The following is a 16,682-nucleotide window of genomic DNA, read 5'->3' as shown; positions in this document are numbered from 1 at the left end:
TTCACAATGGAAAAACGAAAAAGACATTCAGTCGTATTGATAACATGCAGCAAGTATGGGTTCAGGACATCCGTATACCACAAGCCGACCTTCAATACCTCAACTTCAACTCCCACTATCCATACAGAGTAAAGAGCGAGATTGCTCAGTGACTAATACATCGAGCAATGAATTTAAGGTGAGATCGTGATACCCACCACGAAGAAATGATCAAGCTCAGTAACAATCTATTAAGCAACAACTACCCCAAAATCATACTCTCCACTCCAATAGGAAGAAAATAGGGGATGAAACGATATACTGTCCACAGTGTGTCTATCCTATGTGAAAGGCCTCCCCGAAAAGATACAAAAGATATGCAGCCCATATGCCATTAGGACTATTCAAAAGTAATACAAAACTTCGCAAATATCTCCTTCGAGTAAAACAACCCATAGACGAAAATATGACTAAGAACTGACTGTGTGTACTCTAGCCCATGCAGCAGTGGTAGGTTATACAAAGGAGAAACATGCCGACCCTCAAAATAAGTGAAAAGGATCATCGCAAAGCTGTGACACGGGAAGATATTGATAAATCGGGTATAGCTGATCACCTCACCCCATGGGATGAAGATAAAATAATAGACAGAGAACACCACTGGAGAATACGAAAAGGAAAAGAAGCAGCCCTTATGCTAGGACACAACAACCTCCTAAGCAGACCGAGTGCAGATATGAACAGCATATGGGAACCAGTATAAAGGAAGGATACGAGAATATTAGATTTATAAGCGATAAAATTCACTCTATAATTGCTCACGCATATGGCGTAGTGGTTAAGAACGGGGGCTACTAACCGCAAGCTTCCGATCAAGATTCTTGGCAGTTACCTGAATAATAATAACAACAACAACATATCGAGCATCTCTATATATATCTATATATATATCTATATATATCTATATATATCTATATATATATATATATATATATATATTGATATATATATATGATATAAAATCCGTTCTGTCTGTCTGTGTGTGTGTCTTCTAGGATCTCAGGCATCCTCACTCCGATTGCGCTCAAATTTGATATGTAAATACAGACTGTATCAGGGCGTGTAGAAGTCTTGAAAAAATTACAAAAATCGATTCCAAGTGAGAATGCGATCGATAAAGCCGTGGGAATGTGCATTTGTACGCGCAAGTACATCAGCTATTGCGATCGATACTATGGGTACACGAGAAAAATGCACGTGCAGTTTGCGCAAAAAAATCGTCATGCTTTTCCATCTAGATTTATCTCGAGCTAACCCATTTGCATGCATCAGTTTTGTCCTGCTTTTTTTCCGTCAACCTGTACATAACTGCACCTTTCATTTTTTGTTGTTTTTGTATTGCTTAAAAGCACGTTTCTTTCCTGCCAAGCTTACTGTTTAAACCATGTTTGTGTTCTCCCAGTCAACAGCCTTATCATTACTGGTACTTTAAACTCTTCGGTTTCATATTTGTGTGAATAAAATCGTTTTTCTTTGGAATAGGAACAAATCTATCTTTATTTCTGCAAATTTAGGTTAAATAAGTTTTTCTCAAATGGGAGTACTATGGGACGGTCGGACAAAATGTTTTGACAAAATTTGGTTTAAATGTTTGACAACTCCATTGGACGGGGGGCGTTTTGCTCTTATATATATATATATATCAGTCATGATGAAATAAATATAATATCACTGAAGGTTGTAAGCATAATGTCTCAAAAGGAATGGAATAGTTACTCGTTTGAAGACCTTCATATTATCTAATATCCTGAGTATATATACTGTCGTTTTTCAAAAGTTCATATACTCATACACACTCATACATGCACACAAATACACATTCCTTTTACATGGGAATCATAACGGCATAATATTATAACATACGAGATAATAGTTTAATGTATGATTATTCATTCCAAAAGTTCCGCAACTTCCGGTATGAGCAAAGATGCAGTTACTTGTTGTACTGCACCTAATTATCTCGACAGCACGACAATCCACAAATCACAGCATGCAATTTAATCGTTTTCCAAGTAGAAGACGTTGTGCGGAGAGTGAAGTAAGTAACGTTATTGATTTTATTTCTGGCAAACACCGTACAAAATAATGTAAACAACTTTTTGTAATCCGAAAAGGAAGCTGTATTATTTCTTTATTTCCTATACCTTGTTTATCGTAATAATTCTCCCTGTAAGATTCATTCACCTCATAACACTGATAGGGATTTTACAGACAACATTGAATATATGAATCACAGTTCAATTTGCTAAGTGATTAATCTCGTCTCAATTCTTGTGAAGAAGTTAATTCATTCAAACCATTTATTTAAGGCAACGGTATGTTCAATATTGCTCGATGACGAAGGCACATTACTAACAAAACCAGGAACAACGTCAGCTCCAACGAATTAAGCAAGTTGACACGAGTGATAAATAACCCAAGAACAATACCAAGCTTTTCCATTCAGAATGAAATTTTCACTACTTAATATAGTAAACTCATATGACTATATATATACACATATATAATAATTATTATTTGAGAGAATAAAATCCAAACTTACAAGGAAAAAAATTCAATTCAGAAATGCTATATCAAATTCCACATAATATAATATATATATATAAATGAAAAATTAGAAGAAAAAACACCTTTTATTAATTGAAAATGAACAATTGAATTACACCATCTAGAAAATTGCATATATTAGACATATTAAAATTAATATATCTAATCATTTACTTAATCAATGACATTATCATTTTAATTTTGATATTTCTATTATATGTAATTTACTTAATCATTGACATTTTATTGTTATTTTAATATTTCTATTATATGTAATTTTCTAGATGGTGTAATTTAATTGTTCATTTTGAATTGATAAAAGGTGTTTTTTTTTTCTAATTTTATATATATATATATTTATATATATTATTCAAATACTAAATTATAAATAAGTATACATTTTACGAAGTTTCATGTACTGATAACTGAATTTATTAGTTTCAAGATGATCTCATAAAAAATAAGGAATTCATTAGGATATGAATTCAATTTTTATTTTATGAAATTCAATAATTGTAAAATATGATACGACGAATTAAGAATTATAGAGAAACTAAGTTTAGAGATATATTAATTATAGTTATTAAATACAATTTAAAATTAGCTATTAACACAAAAGCAAATATCTTATTACACGCAAACATGCGTGCGATCACGCACACATGTACGCACAGAAGTAATATATTCATATTTACATGCCCACGTGTAGGTATTCATATACATAGGTTATATTTAAAATTAAAGTTTAAATAGATTTTAAAATGTAGGATCCAAACCTTGTTTTGGTTATGTACCTAACTGTAGCAGGAGTGGCTGTGTGGTAAGTAGCTTGCTAACCAACCACATGGTTTCGGGTTCAGTCCCACTGCGTGGCATCTTGGGCAAGTGTCTTCTGCTATAGCCCCGGGCCGACCAATGCCTTGTGAGTGGATTTGTTAGACGGAAACTGAAAGAAGCCTGTCGTATATATGTATATATATATATGTATGTGTGTGTGTGTTTGTGTGTCTGTTTGTCCTCCCTAGCATTGCCTGACAACCGATGCTGGTGTGTTTACGTCCCCGTCACTTAGCGGTTCGGCAAAAGAGACCGATAGGAAAAGTACTGGCCTTACAAAGAATAAGTCCCGGGGTCGATTTGCTCGACTAAAGGCGGTGTTCCAGCATGGCCGCAGTCAAATGACTGAAACAAGTAAAAGAGTAAAAGAGTAAAGAGAGTGTGCCTTGAGAGCACGTTTACTGAAACGGCTATTATGTGTCATCGACAGTACTGCAGTTTCCTTCGCATGATTTACGCAAGGAATTCCTCGTTGCGATTTTAGTATATATTAAATAATTGATAGGGAGATTACAGATTCTACTGTAAGCTTTATTTAGCATGACGATCGTTTCGGGTTACACCTGCTTTGCTTCCTAATGAGTAGGGTACGATATAATGGAATCGAATGCACCCTACAGAGCAAATGAAACCTCATTATGTTACATAATATTCTACAGTGTTAAAATATGCAAATTTTGCTAATGTGTGACAGGATGAAGTTAGTAGGATGCGCGTGTTTATAGTAGTTCACATATCCATTAATGAGGCACGATGAATGAGGGAATGCCAACCATGTTTCATGGTTCGCTGCCTCAACAGCTACTTTATAGGATGCAGTGGCTAAATACATCACCAGGAGGAACAACGTCCGGTTTCGGCCCCTACTCCTCTACAGTTTTCGACGTGGCTGGGCACCCCCTTTCGGAGGTGCCTTAATCTCTGGTGTTGAATGCGTTTCTTCTTTCTCCTTTTTTCTTTTCTTCTTTGGGTTCTCCAATGGGGCGTCAACGAATGGCAGCGGGCGAATGTCCATCTTGCTAAATTTCCCTTGAAACACTCACCCGTAGGTTTCAGCAGCCAGCACCAGCTAACTGTCACGTGACAGTGTCTAAGCTTCAGTTGACCAATGAAGGGAAAGTGCACGTAGTTATATCCCGCACTCTCTCTAAACGTGCCTTGTCACAGTGTCGTGTTAATTTCACTTCCAGCTGCCAGAATTTAAAATATTAAAAATAGAAGAAAAATATACATTCATGGTGAATGTCTACTTGTAGACAGGTCCGGCCTTAGGTTTGCTGGTACCCCGGGGAAGCCAAACTTTGGCGAGCAAATTTCCTTGTCTTTGTCACGCTCTCCTTGGCGCCTCCTAGTACGATGTGACCCTGGCGACAGCCCCAGTTGTCGGTACCTTGAACCTGCTCTGCTGTCAAATTATCATTTTTGTTTAAGATTTAAAACAATATCTCTCAACAATATCAGTGCTGAAATCTACAGTCAAAAACAACTTGCACAATGCTGCTAAATCTCTCATGTGTAACACCAAATAGTTTAAAAGCAAAGGAGAGCAACATCCCCGACTTCGCAATGATGTGGGTGGTATTTCAGACTTTCATTCTTCCAGAGGGATGCCTAAGCCAAAATAGGTTGTCTCTCACACCCAGTTGTTGGATGGACGTTGAATCTATAGAATTCATCCCTCAAATCGGTTTTGTTTTTCGTTCTGCTGTGTATCCAATGGCAAAAAAAACTCCTTTCTGAGGAAGCGCAGTAGGTTTGCCCGTTTAATCGGCCGATGTCCCGACCATGCAATAGGTTGTAATGGTTTATATGTTAACAGAAGCATTAAATTGACCTGACATATATACATACCTGCATATATTAATAAACACACACAAATTTTACAAATTTATATTGTTAGGTATAAAATTTGAATTATTATTGTTATTCCTCCTACTCAAAATGGAGAGATGTATATAATTCTCGGCATTCTGGACAAAACACAGCAGAAGTGAAGAAAGACAAGAAATCGTAAATAATTTGTGCCAGAAGGATTTTTAGCGCAGCAAGAGAAAAAACATTTCCCAAGAGAAATTTCTTAGTCATCTACAAAAGCAAATTATAGTGCATAATGTACGAATAAATGGATGCTTTGAAAATGAAAAAAAAGAATAAAAAGAAAACTGAAAGAAAAGAACATTATTTCTTGATTGTAATTCCTACCCAAAACTGAGAAAATAACCCACACATTATTTATAGTTTTTAGACTTTTCATTATGGAAAATGTACTCCATCAGATGTATTCAGTCAAAAACCGGTCCAAACAGTTGGCAGCTTAACACACAGACGTAGATTAAAGGGAATCATTCGGATATTTTTATGTAAGACCTTTAAGGAAAAACACTATATCCTATTTAACGTATAGATACACGAATATGGTAATATTTCTTTCTAAGAACTAGATTAAAGAACTCAATTATGTATGAAAATAGATAGCCATGGAAATAGATACATCCAAAATACTGACAGTGGAATCATTATAATGAGAATTGTTTGTTTTTGGGAGCAGAGTAATCTAGACTATCTGTATCTTGGGAATGTCAAATAGACATATATATATATACATACTTACATACATACATACATACATACATATATATATATATAATATATATATATATATATATATATATATATATCGTTTTTGTATTTGGTTTGGAAGCTTCTTTATGTGAATTTGTAAGTTGAAGCATATTTTATTGCGTCTAGGGAGAGCCATTCTCATTTAGTGCCTTATCAATATAACACACTCACCGGTGATTTCCACTCATTAACTTATTTATTTTTACTAAAATTATCGTTGCGTCTTCAACATTTTCAATAGTCGTTGGCTGCCTCTGTCTGTCTGTCTGTATATATGTATATATATATATTATTATATATATATATAATATATATAAATATATTATGTTATATATATATATATATATATTGTGTGTTGTGTTTGTGTGTGTGTGTGTTTTGTGTGTTTTGTGTGGTGTATATAAAGCCCAAACTCTGTTATGCATCTTATATACGATAGAAGAGGAAGATGAGACAAAATCTTTGAGAACATGGGAATCTAATGTTTCCGGTCCTCTCTCATTGTGTAAGGAAGAATGGGAAAGTCTTGACGTGACTTTAGATATGATACAAAAAATTGATTCCTACTTTAAAGACGAACAATATCAATTTCCTTCTTTTCAACAATGTACAGCCTTGAGAAAATACTCGAAATATAAGATTTGCTGTTTCTTGTGGCAGATGGCCTTATCAAACACATTAAACTCTGCCTATAGGACAGTTGATACCGGCAGAGAATGTTATATGTTTTGTTATTTCAGATATTCCCCGTGGGATAAGTTACATGTTTTGATACTAAATTGTATCAACAAATGCAGTAAAGTGACAAGGTTTAATTTTACACGATTCACGCAGTATTATTTTCTGGGAACATTAAATCAAAAACATAGAGAAAGCGAACTACATTAACACTAATTCTATTTCTCTCATTATCAAGATCGTTCAAATTTTTTTGGAATTGTTCGAAATAATTTCTTTCAGTATCAAAAATATATTTTAAGGTTCCATATTTATTCTTATTTTTGTGGTAAACGTTTATTCCGTGACGTTTAATTTTGTATTGCTTTTTTGTGTGTTATGTTCTTATAGAGAATGTTTTTACTTGTATTTTAGATATATAACACGTTTTATTTTTGCTAATCTATTATTTCCGTTTTCCGTCTTATCTTTTGAGGTACGATTTGTATTTGTTTACTCGACATTTTGATACAGAATTGTAAAAAAATGTGAAAGCAAATATATACAATGCGTTATGACACCCTTTATTACTACAGGATATCAAGACTAACATCCATAGTTTATTAAATCATTATTGAGAAGCACTCCAAAGTAATTAGTCTGGTTTCCAGCCTCATGTTTGATTACATATGCAGACTACGCTGATGCTTGAAACTACTTCCAATAAACCCTAGTTACAAACATGGGGTAGTTAAGTAACAGGGCTAAGTTGTCCACGATAAGTTTTGCTCTTGGTTCACCGTTACATTTATTACGGATGAGAGGCATTTTGTTATAGATGAGCATCATATCTACTGGAAATGCCATAGGTTTGGGTGTTGTCAACATGGATGTTCAATTAATAATAGGTAATAAGAAACGAGGCCTATTTCAGCACAGTACCTCTTTCTTTACTACCCACAAGGGGCCAAACACAGAGAGGACAAACAAGGACGGACAAACGGATTAAGTCGATTATACCGACCCCAGTGCGTAAATGGCACTTATTTAATCGACCCTGAAAGGATTAAAGGCAAAGTCGACCTCGGCGGAATTTGAACTCACAACGTAGCGGCAGACGAAATACCGCTAAGAATTTCGCGTGCTAACATTTCTTCCAACTCACCACCGTACTTTCAGCACGGTACCTGGTCGTTGACTCATAAAGAAAGATGTGACTTATGGTTCAGATTTTCTATAGAAAGCGTTGCAGCTAGATATTAGAGGCATCTAAAGGCATTCTGTTCTGGTAAAATTGAAGTAAAAAACAGATGAGACACAGAAACATTGTTCCTGCCTACAAAGATCCAGGTTATTGAAATAATGTATCGTTAACCTTTGTCTCGACAATCGAAAATCAGGGACCACAACCCTCGGCCATAGCGGTAAGCAATATTGAAAAAGATGGGAAATCAATAGCTGCTGTGCATCAGCGAAGGCGAACTATGTCCTCATTGATATCATGAAAGCTATTGCCATATATATATTGTGGGTATGTTGTGCTAATAAAAATGTGGTATGAGAGCAGCAAGTCTTCAAACAGAAGTCAAAAGTCAGTCTCTTTCTGAAAAAAAGAAACAACCAAATAGCTTATCATCAACTAAATAACGTCTGCCAAGAAGGCATAGGTTACACATTACTTAGCATAGTTAGTCAGGCACAGGAAATGACTATCCGTTATCGAAGTCAATATTTAAAGCTGAAAAAATCTGAAATGCCTAGCAGATGGTATTCACCAATGGGAGAGTAGATGCACCATCTAGATTATTTTATGTATTCTACCCTTGAATGTATAAAAAAACTTATTTGTTTCTTGTGTTTGTATTTAAATATCTCAACTATATTGTAGGTTTTCCGTGTTACTAAAACTTTTATACTCTTTAGATCTCCATGCAATGTGTAAGACTGTTTTCCTTTCCAAACTGCAATTTAAAGCAAGCTTCTTATCTAATTTCTTTATGGTGGACCAACAATTCTTCAAACTTGAAATTGTTATTGTCAAAGAGGAAGGTAATTAACGTTATAATCTGATTAAAACAGACACCAAGGCGCATCTCGTTAGACAATCCAAATAACTCCACTGCCCTGGAATGGTTCCCTATTTATTGAACTCGTTAGGATTGGTATCAACATTAGCACTGGTAGGAATTGATCTTCGAGTGAAAAAATATTATATGCTATGCTATCTGACGTCAGAACGAATCTCACGTTTCGTTTCATTTCAAATCCAAAATGATCTTTCTTCTGCATAGTAAATGATGTTTCTATTTAGAATCTCCAGAAACATATATTCATATGATACCTTCCTTCTCAAAATTTTACACCATATACATTACAGTATCAACATCAAATTCAGTCTGAAAGTTTTACATATACTGCGTTGCATTAACACATTTAATGCCCCACATAAATTAAGGATTTTTGTGAACTGTTAGCATTTAGAAACTGTCTAAAACAGATTGCTGTTTCCCCATTTATGCATGTCTTCAGATAAACATAATTAGAGTTGACTGTATTATGACCATATGTTGTTGAATATATATCGAGTTATGCGAGATAAAGTAGGATATCCTGATATAAATTCAGAACGAAATGTAAAGATATTTTTATTTCTGTAAAATGTAGCCTCCAGAAACGATATTAAAATCTATACAGCTCTAAAGATTTAGAATAATAAAATATAATTCACTAATATCATATTTAATTTGGAAATATGAAGCTAGGCTTTAAATACATTTCGTATATAACTCGTAAAATTAATTTCCATTTAACTGTTTCAGATATCTAATTCATCTTCCAATCTTAATATCTTTCTGTTTTTGTTCGTTACGTGTATTATAGTGATTTTTGTCCCTGACTAAAAGCGAGTGGTGAAAAAAGATTTATGCATTCGAGATATTTGGCTGGAATCGTTTATTATGTATAATAAGTAATGATGTATTGTTTAGATGTATATGCCTTAAAGAGTAAAATGGCATTTGAAATAAATGCATAACATTTAAAGTAGAAGATATAAATGAGATATAGTTGGCAATTAGAATCAATAGATTTGAAAACAATTGTAGAAGAGTATACAGCTACTTCGAAAGTGTAATGTATTTGAAAGATCTAAGCAAATTTAATGCATTAAATATTAAGATATTTTAATGTTCAGAGATATATGTCGAAAGCTTTAAGCACATAATATATGCGGTGTGTATGAGTATGTGCTTGTGTGTATGTGTATGCAAAGGAGGCATCGACGTAGACGTATTGGTGAATAACTGGGAATGACTGAACACTAAATCTAATCAGAACATCAAAATAAGCAATGGAAAATTCAAACTTTACACTCACGTTCTCTTTCAGGTAAGCCGTGCATACGCAAGAGTCACTTACAGGCGTTTTCCATACCGTAAAATAGTTATACACTGTTGTGAAGACGAGTGGTATGTAAAACTAAGAATATATATAAATAAATAAAAAAACACTGGATTGAGCACAACAGAATATCGTTTAAGTCTTTTGAGCCAGTAGCGAATTATGAATCAATTCTCATCCCAGCTGACATGTTTAAATCAACGCTGAAACGTGCCAACTTCTGTACTTTTCCCATTTTCAAGAATTTCAATGAACAATTGGTTCACGCTGGGGTAGCCACGACTTACCTTTTTATCAATCATATATATAAATATATATATATATATATATATATAGGTGTGTGTGAGTGTGTGTATGTATATATATATATATATATGTCTATATAATATATGTATATATATATATATGTGTGTATATATATATATATATATATATATATATATATTATATATATATATATATATATATGTATGTATGTATGTATCTGTATGTATATATATACAAAGAACCCTCAGTTAAACCACCAATAACACTGAAAAACTCAACAGAAAAATAACTGTTGGCGGGCGAACTGGTTAAATAATTTAAACATTGCAAATACAGCTCAATGCTAAATATTTTGGCATTCGGATACACTTGGATCATGATTTCTAGCTCTGGCGAGGACGGGCGACCACGCAGAAACCTAGGTGTGTAAGTATAACTTAAAGCTAGAGATGAGAGCGATAACCTCCATTCTATATACTATACGTGCACATGTTTGTGTCTTGGAGTGTGAATGTGAATATATGTGAATCTATTATACTTACGTTGCATAGTTGACATTTTTATGGCTTTCTGCTGCTCTGAGACGTGTCTCTGAATCTCACTTTACTGACAAAATATCGTGTTTCTAATGATCTTAACGTCAACTCAAGGCTACAGTATATCTGTGATACGTGTGCGTTCTCTAAACATAAACCAATGAATCTAAATAACGTAACTGAATCTAAATATACAACGGTCTGATCTCTCTGCTTCACGTATGCCCATTCACGTCACACCTAATTTTCTTATGAATGTGAATGTTATTTTATTAAATACCACATATCCAGTGATGTTCGATTGAAATCGTTGTCTGAAATTTGAGGTATGAAGTCTAATTTGCTTGACATCCTACCTCTCTGAAATTTACCTGAGGATGGTGTGTGGAAGTCATAGAAACATTCTGAGTAGTGTCTTTCGAACTCTTGGATACTATTCGGCAACTTAACATGTCGGTGAACTTTGCATTGAGCACATCAATTACTACGGTGATAACTATCAATGCTGTTCCACAAAATTTCATGTTTTAGAATATGTTGAATCTTAGCCCACCTGTATTCGGCCTCTGCTACATCTTCGAGCTGCATGCATTTTATTATCATACGGTTTATTTCAAAGTGTTTGATTCTGGAAAAGTGTTTTCGTATTCGAAAAAAGTGACGCACAGCTTCTACCGTTTTCGCTCGTTCTATCAAATTGTTTTGATAGTCCAGTGACTTTGACTTTGTAGAGGTGTGACCAGAGGTATAAGAGGAAATAATGCCTTACACTTTCTTCATCGTACCCCCTATAAAGAAGGAAGTTATTCAACTACTTTTACAGCGATGGTATTTTACTTACCAATAGAAGCAAAGAATGTATTTTTAAATTCTCCCTATATATATATATATATATATTTCACACAATTGAGGGTAAAAATTAATTAATTATTAATCAATTTCACCAAGTATTCAGTATGTAAAAGGACCATTTTAGGCGAATTCAAAATATACATTATATAAGGGCTTAGTAAAATAATTACTTTGCCACATACTGAACTCATTAGAAATAGCAGCTAAAGAAATTTCTTTAGCTATTTCTAATACTTAAAGAAGATCTCTCTCAGATATATATATATATATATATATATATATCACGTGATCACGTGACCGACCAGACCATCGGATGTTGTTACACATCACTGGTCACAATGCGTTCGCATTGATTTAGCCTTTGAATGACGCCACCCCGCTGGCTAAGCGAGCAGGCCAACAGAAGAAAGAGTGAGGGAAAGTTGTGGTGAAAGAGTACAGCAGGGATCACCACCATCCCTGCCGGAGCCTCGTGGAGCTTTTAGGTGTTTTCGCTCAATAAACACTCACAATGCCCGGTCTGGGAATCGAAACCGCGATCCTACAACCGCGCGTCCGCTGCACTAACCACTGGGCCATTGCACCTCCACACACACACACACACACACACACACACACATATATATATATATATATATATATATATATATATACACACACATGTATGTATATTTTATATATATCAAGCTTAAGATCCTTTACTTGTATATTTGCATCTTTATATTCATATCAGCTCACATGGCTTCATCTTATAACCTCTCCTAACTGATCAGATGTAACCCTCGATAAAAAATTATGTGTGCAAAGTCATATCATCTGAGCACGACAGCATGCTTTCTATATCGAATATGTATGGATCTCATTCCCCTCTCGATTGACACACATACGTTCGCTCACGCACACACACACACATATATACGTACAAGATAGGTGGCGGAGTGAGCTGATTTAGATGCATGTATATACCATTTTTCTACAGCCAGAAATTTTCACTGTTTCAAAAGACGGTGAATTGCTTGTTTATGAGTTCACCACTTATCGGTCCCACCTCGTAATTGATTTACTGTCTGCTGCCGATTAGGAGTACCAGCCGACGTACGATGACTAGAATAACATAATAGAAATTGCCAGGGCACGGTATCTTCCAATTTTCTTTGCTTCTGTCATTGGGCTGCAACCACGCTGGTAAACTGCATTAATAGGTGTAATGGAAGAAATCAAGCCAGAACTATTTTTAAATTCTGTTTTACATATATAAATATTGTGGCTGCGTGGTAAGTATCTTGCTTACCAGCCACATGGTTCCGAGTTCAGTTCCACTGCGTGGCACCTTGAGCAAATGTATTCTACTATAGCCTCGGGCTGACCAAAGCCTTGTGAGTGGATTAGGTAGACGGAAACTGAAAGAAGCCCGTCGTAGATATATATATATGTATTGGCTCAGTGGTCAGAGCGTCGAGCTTACGATCGTGAGGTTGTGAGCTCGAATCCCGGACCGGGCTGCGTGTTGTGTTCTTGAGCAAGGCACTTTATTTCACGTTGCTCCAGTTCACTCAGCTGTAGAAATGAGTTGCGACGTCATGGTGCCAGCTGTATCGATCTTTGTCTTTCCATTGGATAACACTGGTGGCGTGGAGAGGGGAGGCCGGTATGCATGGACGACTGCTGGTCTTCCATAAACAACCTTGCCCGGACTTGTGTCTAGGAGGGTAACTTTCTAGGTGCAATCCCATGGTCATTCATGACCGAAGGGGGTCTTTACCCTTATATATATATATATATATATATATATATATATATATATATATATATATATATATATATATATATATATACATATATGTATGTATGCATATATATGTTTGTGTATCTGTGAGTGTCCCCCTAATATCGCTTGACAACAGATGCTGGTAGGTTTACGTCCCCGTCACTTAGCGGTTTGGCAAGAAAAACCGATAGAATAGGTACTAGGCTTACAAAGAATAAGTCCTGGGCTCGATTTGCTCGACTAAAGGTGGTGCTCCAGCATGGCCGCAGTCAAATTACTGAAACAAATAAAAGAAAAATATACATACACACATACATACATACATACATACATACAATACACACATACATATGTGTGCATGTGTGAGTATGTGTACAGTACGAGCTTCTTTCAGTTTCCGTCTACGAAATCCACTGACTAGCCTTTGGTTAGCCTGATGTGATATAAATAGACACTTGCTCACGTTGGCATGAAGTGTGATTTAACTCAATACCATATTAAGTTATATTTTATTTTGATATTGTTTTATTTTTAGTTTCTGACAATCCACAAAATTCCTTTATTTTAAGGACTATCATGTTTGTTATTGCATGCTTTACCAATTTTCGGCAAATAACATCGCTTCTGTTGCAATGAAAAACAAATGCAAGGTGTACCCTGGTAGGGTAGGTGTTCGACAATACCAGAGATGATGCAACGACATTATGTATAGCGTTTAAACTAGTTTTTAAACATTGGCAAATTGCTTTTGTTAATAACAAAAAGAACGCAGTAATTGGAGAAAATCTGCATCATAGCATATGAGGCATTAACTAGAAAACCTGATCCACCCTCTAGGTTCGCCTTAAAGAAAGTGAAATTTGTAGAAAAATAGGGAGTTGAATACCTCGTTAAGTGTTCTCTAACAAAGAAAGGTTTTTCATCCTAGAAAATAATGAGTTGGTAAACGGGAAACAGAAGAAAAAGGAAACAATGGCAGGGCAATTCAGTTTTGGAAATGATGGTTGTTGTATTGGTGAGGTGTGGAGTGAATGCATCTGAATGAAATCAAATAAAACTGAATGTTACATGCACATTTATCTCTAATATTCCTAGGTTTCTCTCTATGTATGCAATTTCTCTAACTGTAGAACAAAATTTAGGTTATGAAAATAACATTTATCGTAAAACAATTGACTGCAACACCATAGGAAGAAATCGATGTTACAATTTGTGAGAGGTACGACATCTTATATTATATTGCGCAAAAAGCCATTCAATGCTAAATGGATATCTTAGATAAAGTTTTGTGTATATTTTACACATACGCACCTACATATACAAATATTACACATATGTGTAACTACGTTTATATACGCATACACGCACTCCAGATATATATGCGTATATATATATATATATATATATATATATATATATGTGTGTGTGTGTGTAAATGTATATGTATATATATATACGCATGTATATAAGCACACATGCACACACACATGAACACACACACACACACACACACACATATATATATATATATATATATATATATATATATATATATATATATATAAATTCAAATTGGTCAATTTTCCTACAGAAATATTCGTAAGATACAGAACATATACAGGATACATTTTAGGAACTAACACTTTTTATTATCACACTGGTTATATAATGGGTGTATGAAATGACATATATGCATACATTGTGCAGTGAATATTCAGTAGTAAATCCCGTGATCTCTGGTCATTGCTACTTTGAATTGACACTGCCTGCGCTAGGTTTTGCGATTTAGACAGCCATTATGCAAAGATAAAACAAAATAACTCGTTTGCATTGCATGAACGTATGGAAAGACAGCCTGAGGTACATATCTGCGTAGTTTTACATCGTATATTAAAGTACTGAGACACACACTGTTGCAAAAAGCCGATTAGATACCATTTATATATAATGACATATATTCTAGAAAACTTTACTTAAGAAATTATGCGTAATTCATAAAAGTTTATGGCAAACATTCTTCAATGGTGGAAGTATTGATGTATATTTTAGACGAGTTATTTCATTTCTATGTGATTCAAACAAACTATCCTATGTTGAATATTAAAGCGAGAAAAATATATCATTTATACAGCTTTCGCTGCCTATAATTTATGTGTTATTAGCATGTATGCAGAAGACTCCGGGATTGTATCACAATGAGATTGTATCACAGTTATGAAATTATACACAATGTTCTTGCATATAGGGAATCATTAGAGTCATAGGTATAAAACGTTACGATCAGTTATGAACTATTAAACTATGTAAGAAAGAATACTTTATATGTAAGTAGAGAGAATCTAAAGTAAATAAAAATTCCTCTTTTGTCTCATAAAAGAACATAATATACATCTTGGCTTCAAATTTTGGCATAGGAACAGCAATGTTAGGGGAGGGTTAGGTTGGTTATACCGACTTCAGTATTCGACTGATGTTTATTTTTTCCAGCCCGAAGTGATCGAAAGCAACACCTCAGCCGAATTTAAACTCTGAGTGTATTCTGTCTGGTGTGCTAACGATTCTGCTACCTAACTGCCTTAATATAATGCACATATTAACATTAAGTTGCATGCAATATGTATATTTCTGTGATTCTCTTCGCTCATTGGTTGCTGTGGTGGCCTGAAATATTTTATAATCGGTTTCTTCGTGTCTTTAATTTTGAAATAACCGAGAGAATAATGTTACACTCGTTTCCATCCTAACTGATGTTAAAAATGACGTAGCCATCATCAAAACTTTTATTCGTGCATTTAGATTCTTGAACTATCATTGTAGATTACAATTGCCATTTAGTTACTAAACGCTAAAAAAAGTTGGAAAAACTTAATACTTCGAATATTAGAGTTCTATAACTTTCAGTGACAGATGTGCTCTAAACGTGTTAAGCTTTTTAATCTTTGGATGCATTTCGACATAAGGATTATACCCAATGCTGCGCCCCAGAGAATAGTTTGTCACTGCCAAAAGCTACGTGAAACTGCAATAAGTGGCAGACTAAGGAGATCATTAGCAACCCAAAGTGACAACTCTTCTGAGGTAAGGATGAATAGTTTCTGATATTTTTAGATTGAAGGAAAAAGTCTTACTTTGATAGGAAAAGCCCCGGCCTCACTCTA

Source organism: Octopus sinensis, linkage group LG1 (assembly GCF_006345805.1).
Source record: "Octopus sinensis linkage group LG1, ASM634580v1, whole genome shotgun sequence".
In the NCBI taxonomy this organism is placed as follows: domain Eukaryota; kingdom Metazoa; phylum Mollusca; class Cephalopoda; order Octopoda; family Octopodidae; genus Octopus; species Octopus sinensis.
The sequence above is the reverse complement of the archived record's forward strand: the minus strand, read 5'-3'. Positions refer to the sequence as shown.